Source organism: Mangifera indica, chromosome 7 (genome assembly GCF_011075055.1).
Source record: "Mangifera indica cultivar Alphonso chromosome 7, CATAS_Mindica_2.1, whole genome shotgun sequence".
Lineage (NCBI taxonomy): Eukaryota > Viridiplantae > Streptophyta > Magnoliopsida > Sapindales > Anacardiaceae > Mangifera > Mangifera indica.
The window spans coordinates 4643799-4650952 of NC_058143.1; positions in this window are offsets into that span (position 1 = coordinate 4643799).

Below are 7154 nucleotides of genomic sequence, written 5' to 3' on the forward strand. Positions count from 1 at the left end.
TTAAGATGCAATAGTTGTATTGTTAGGACACTATTGAAATAATTAAAGAGAATTATTGTTAATGAAAAGCATAGATGTTGCATATTGTAGGAAAATATAAAATTCAAAATCTTCTATCAAGCAGCTGAATCCTCAATTTCAAGTGTGGAAGAGGTATGACAAGCTTTTGATGAGCTAGTTTCTTGCTTCAATTTCTAAATGTATGTTTAGCCATATTTCTTAGTGTGAAAGTGCTAGCATTATTTGATGAGTGTTAAAGGAATATTCTATGACTGAATCTAAGGTTGAATAGTAAAACTTAAGAATACTTGGAGAATATGAAGAAAGGCTCACTAAACTTAAGAATGCCAAATCAAAGATTGGCTCTCTAAAGCCTAAGGTGTTTGTAAGTGATGTAATGGGATGAACTATTAAGAAGCCAACTTCAGTTACAGAGGCTATTGGTGATGAAAAGTGGTATAATGCAAAGAGGGAAAAGTTTCAAGCATTGAAGAAGAATCAAACCTATGAATTAGTGCATTTTGCTAAAGGAATGAGTGTTTTTTTTTTTTTAAATCATAAGTAGGTTTATAAAACCAAGCTAAATACAAATGACACTTTACAAAAATTGAAGGCAAGACTGGTAGCTAAAGGATTTCAGTAGGTTTGAAGAGTTGATTATGCTAAACCCTTTAGTCCTATAATGAAACATTTTGCTAGAAGATGATATTAGTGTTAACAATTACTTATGGGTGGCATATTCATCAAATTGATGTACATAATGTCTTCTTAAATAGAAAGCTAAAAGAGGAGGTATACCTGACACAACCACAGGGCTTTATTGATTTAGATAAACCTAATTATGTGTGCAATTGGTCAAGGCCTTGTATGGATTGAAGTAGGCTCCTAAAGTCTAGTATGAGAAACTAAGGGTTAAATTGTTGAGAAAGGGATTTGTTAATTTTATAGCAAACTCTAGTTTGTTTTTCTAGAAAACTCAAGAGGTGATAGTGTATATTTTAATATATGTGGATGATATGTTGTTGACAAACACTAATTCTAAGTTTATTCAAGATTTTGTTGTTGAAGAGTTTGCATTAAAACAACTTGGAAAGCTGAGTTATTTCTTCGTCATGAAAGTTATAAGATGGAAAAGGGTCTGATGTTATGCCAAACTAAATATGGTATGGATTTGCTTGAAAAGACAACAATGGAAGAAGCTAATCCTTGTTCTACCCCAATGGCTATTGGAACAAAATTATATAGTGGAGATAGTAACTTCTTTGAAAATCCATTTCTATGTAGAAGTATTATTGGAGTTCTGCAGTATATCACTTTAACAAGACCAGATGTAGCTTTTGTTGTCAACTAGTTAAGTTAATTCTTGAAAAAACCAACTCAACTTCAGTGGAGAGCTTGCAAGAAAGCTTTGAGATATATTAACTGAACTCTGTCTCATGGGTTATTGTTAAAGTTGGCATTAGAGCTGAAAAATGAAGCATACTCAAATGTAAACTGGGTAGGTGATCTTGATGATAGGAGGAGTACAAGTGGTTATGGTGTATACTTTGGAGGAAATCTTGTTCAATGGAATTCAAGTAGATGATGGTATTCTTGTCTTCAATTAAATCTGAATATAGGGCTTTAAGTCAAGGGTCTACTAAAATTGTGTGGCTAAAAAATTTACTGAATAAGTTATAACTAAATTATATGGATTAAGTTATTGTCTGGTGTGATAATATAAGTGCAGGTTTACTGGCCTCAAACTCTGTCTTACATAGTCAAACAAAACATAAAGAGCTGGAGATTCATTTTAAAAGGAGTTAGGTTGTAATAGAAGAATTTACAATGCAATATGTATCTTCTAAGTTTCAACTAGCTCGATGTTCTCACCGAGCCAGTTTCTCTAACGAGGTTTTGTGAGCTGAGAGAGAAATTGAATGTGTTACAGTTAAGAAGGAAAAGTATGGAAGAAGAGGAAGGTTTAACAGAAGAACATGATGCTTAAAGTACTGAAATTATGCTTCAAGCAGGATTATTCAATTTAGTAGTTAAATTGTGACAATGTAGTTGTAGGATTGCTATTAGAGTTGACTCAAAAAATTTCTATTGTGTTGCTTAAAAGGAGTTCATGTTTGTAGCTTGTCAATATGTATATATTAGAGTTAGTATGCTTAAATCAAGACAGAATTCTAAAGAATTTGCCTCGAGAGGGGATGTTAAGCATACTAACCGAATAAAAAGAAAGCAACTGTTAAAGGGAAAAAGGAGTAATGGAAGAAAAGTGAAATAACGGGAGTTCAAATAGAGTATTAAAACAGTACGTGTAGAGTAAGTGAGGTTTGTTCATTCAATGAAAAGGTTTTATTCATCTTCTTCAAAGTCATGTTACCTGCGAAAGTATAGTTTCATTGTTGTTTGTTTTCATTGCTATGTAATAAATTGAGGTGTAAGCCATCCGATGTATTTAGCCATATAGATTTAATTGTAGAGACAATTGACAATATGAAAATTTTATAAATAAGCTGGTAATTCTCCAAAATTCATAAGTTTTGCACGTTCATCAAAATTTGTTCCTAGAGTTGTCTAGATTTCTTTATGACATCCTGGTGTAACTGAAATCTTTTGTATCCTATTGAGTAAAAATTTATTGGAAATGCCATTTCCACAACATAATTATCCTAATCAGCTCCCCTTTCGTGTTTTAATTAGGACAAAGTTATAGTATTTTTTCTACTCAATTCAATTTTGCTCCCACTTACTTTTGTTATTGGATATAATTTAACACCATAATATTCATCAAGAATCATATAAGGTAAAAACATAAATGGGGATAGATAGAAAGAGAAGTAATGCATGCCTCCAGCTAGCTTGTGTTGCTTCCACGAGAGACACCACTTAAAGAGCACAAAAAAGATAATACTTTATATTATAATTTTTCTCTAGTGCATACTATATTCTTTTGGAATACTCTATATGGCTAATGACCTAACAATGAACTTATCTTGGATCCAGTCTCTATTTAACAAGGTCATAAATATTTACTTAGGTGGACTATCCCCAACTTACCTAAAACTTTAGCATAGGTTCTTTTCAGGTTCAAAACTTAAAACAGATCTTTAGTATTGATTCACAAAAAATTTATTGAGAACATACTATGCCACTTTGACTTTTTTACCTTATAGATGTTTAGTTGTGATTACTTCTTATCATAACTTTTAGGCTATGACTGAGTTTTACAGCTATGCCATTCAGGATTCCTAGAATCTTGAAACTTCAGCAAAATATTAACTATACCCATGTTGCTAACCTTAATGTTCACACTATTTCCAATCTTAAATATGGGCTCCCACTTACCTTGTCTTTATCTATTGACTAACTTCACATCCAAAAATCTTAACTTTATTTGGCCTAAAACTAGTACTTTTTATTGTTGTTCTTCTTTATAATCGAGCATGATTTGAACAACCAAGCCCACCATTAAAACTTCTTCACTTTATGCTTCTCTTATTCAAGAACATTTAGGAATGATATTAATAATATCTTATATCTGATTATAAACCATTATTAGTCTTGATATGACAGAACTTAAGAGAGGATCTTATGGCGTGCCATTTAAACTTTAACATATACTTATCAATCTTTGACTCTTTCAGGACTATCATACCTTATCCAAGTCATATAACTCATTAAACCAGTAGTCCTAATATTATTTTCAAGTGTTTGGCTAATCTTAGTGATAACCTTCTTAACACTTATAGATTAAAGTAAACCCCCAATAAGGTAATTGACAAGAGATTCTTTATGAAAACTAATCTTAACTTAATGGATTTCTCCCACTCAACATAGAAATACATTTATTAAGTCGGGCTTTCATTTTGAGCTTGGATGGTTCATCAACTCGTTGGGCTAAAGATATATCTTCAATCAGCAGTGCAAGTTCAAACTTTATCTCTAACTCTTCAAAGTTAAAGCCAATCAAGGCCTCAATTGTGGTATTATTATTATTGTTCACAATAATAGAGTCTATCAGAGATGGGATGCAATAAGCAATAAATAGCTCAAAAACCTCACAAGCTATTATCCACGAGTGTTTTAAGCGCATCATCATGAGATCACCTTTACGTAGAGAATACAACATGTAATTAGGGCCCTCAAGCATAAGGTTAGAAATAAAAAGAACAAATAGCTTTTGGAAAGTCTATCACCTTTAGACAAATAAACACCTTAGGTTACTGTTTCTTTTCACACAAATGGAGAAAACATATGTCAATTGAAAAATCATAATCACTTTTGGGTGAATTGAATTTTTCACAACCAATGTAATTCTATAAACACCTTATGCAACCATCAATTTTAACATACAATAACCACCTTTGGACAAGAAATTGTATGTGTTAATTGAAGAATGTCTCTTTCACTGAATATAGAAATTTTGCAAGCTTCAATGAATGTATCATTTTGGTGATTGAACATTTTGATAACTTACAATAATTTCTACTAATACTAAATAATATTGTCAAAATTAAAATTTTATGAGATATAATACTAAATTATCTCTAACAATTTTAATTAAGTATTGCAATAAATCCATATTAGACAATAATCAAAGTAGCTTTAAAACTATATAAGTCACACCTTATAGAGATTCCTGGTACACCATCATTATAGCCCTTTTAGGCAGAAAAAATGATTTGCTATTAGGGTCTCAAATACAAGGTTATATAAGTCATATGAGGACCTTCAGTACATATGGTTTTTGAAAGACATATCATCTTTAGACAGATAAATTTTTCTAGACCATTGTTCCTCCTCTATTTAACACATGTCAATTGAATAAGCATAACCACTTTTGGGTGTTTTAAGTTCTTCATGACCAATTCCTTTTCAAAATTAACCTTATGTATTAAAAACTGAAAAATGAATTATTATCAAAGGGAAAGTTTTGTAAGCCTCAACAATGTACCACTTTGGTGATTACAATCATAAAAACTCACAAAATATTCTAATGATACTAGATATTATTGTCTTAAGTAAGATTTCATGAAACAAGATTTTTATTGTCTCTGACAATCTTCCTTAAATTGTTACATCTAACTCAATGAATAATAATTCTAATTTTAGGAGAGTATTATATGCCACAATACTTAATCTAAAATTCAATTCACCTTGAATTGGAGACTTATCAGATGCCTAATATGTCTTTCATGAAGTTCTAATATGCATCCTTAAATCTTAATATGCACTTACGTGGCCTAGGAAAACTTTAAAACCCTATCATGTGTACTCTTAAGACATTCACATACACTAATATGTCCAAGATGAACTTTACAACTTGATCACCTATTTTTACACATTCATGTGTCTAAAGATTCTTAACACATAATTAAGAACATATTACACACTATTTGCATGCATTAACACACTGTTTGAAGACCCACCATGTTACTAACACCTACCATAAGCCTATACTTGCCTTTAAGGAATGCCAAAACACTAAATAAATGATCTCATGCATCAAACATGCCTTTAGAATAGATTCGCATGCCTAACGCAAAGGTGGTAATGCACTCACACATGCTTCCACAATAATTCATGTGTTTGCACGCACTTCCATAATGATGCATGCCCTTCTAGAATCAAATCATGCACTTCCACGTGCTTTAGGTAACTTGTACATGCCTTCACTATACACCTTCACGTGCATGCATACGCCATGCTTCAAGTCTACGTGTGAAACTCATGCTCTAGGCCAAGTTAGATAGCTAAAATAGGTTGGGTACATAGGTTGATGTTGACCCACTTTGACTTTGACCTAGTCAGATTTTTGGGTTTTCCCAACTCGGTTGACCCACGAATAGAAAGAAACCCAATCCATTGGTCTACTTCATCTTGCCATCGATTTAGTTTGATTCTGATAGCTATAAAGGATCAGAAGAGATAAAAAGGCCTATAATCATAACACACTAATTTCATATGAGCAAAATGTAGTATACAACCAAATGAACAATAAAACTATATATGCCTCTTTTGAATATACAAATATACATATATTTGATGTGTGTTATCTTGTGAGTAATTTTGAATTAAAAATAAAGTAATACTAAATTATATGATGATACACATAAGTGTATATCCATTTGTATATTTAATGTGTATATGTATAGTGTTGCTCGAAGATAAATTTTGAATAATTATAGAAAATATACAAACTAGTAAAATATATTGAATCTATTATTAAAACATCCCCTCTAAGCAAATCAAAATTCAACCCAGGTATTCTCCTCTTCAAATTTCTCAAATAATAAAACTTTGTAGACCACTACAAAGATCAGGCTTTAAGAAAAGAAAAATAGTTGTAAAAAGTCAATTTCCTATCATTAAAAAGTTTTAACGATGAAAAAAATTCCATCGTTGCCTGTTGTTTATAGTTTTTCCATTAAAAAAGTTAATGACAAGAAGAAAAAGTTATGTCGTTAATATATATAACAAGAGGTGTTAGTCCTATAATTAAAAATAATATTTATAATAAATATTTTCGTCCCTAAAACAATGGTTTTAATCACTGCAATTGATAACAATGATAAAAATATCATCAATGTTATAGTAACGTTATGGATCATTATATATAATATTAATGATAAATATTCTCGTTGACAACAATTTTCACCGGTCATTAAAAATAATATTGACAATGAAAATTCTCATCATAAGTGATAGCTATATTTATTGATAAGTTATAGCTATATCTGTTGGTTACTAAACATTGTATCAACAATGAATACTTCTATCATTATAATTAAATTTAATAATCACTAAATATAATATTAATGATAAATATTTATGTTATAATAGCTATATTTACCAATAGTAAAAAAGTATAATAATGATGAATATTCACATTGTTATAACTATATTCACCTATCAAATAAAATATCAATACAACCCAAGAAGTTTAAAAGATTACACTTATACCTTTAAAATCTTACACCGTGACTTTCAATATCAAAAGTAATTGATAAATATGTTAGTTATGTGGTTTAAATATAAATTATTAAGTTAAGCTTCAGTTATTCATTCCTGACTCAAACCTTAGCTTAAGCCAATACATTTTGAGCTCAAGCTAGGCCTAATGTAATTAAGAAAAACTTGAGCCAAACAATACTAAGTTGGAT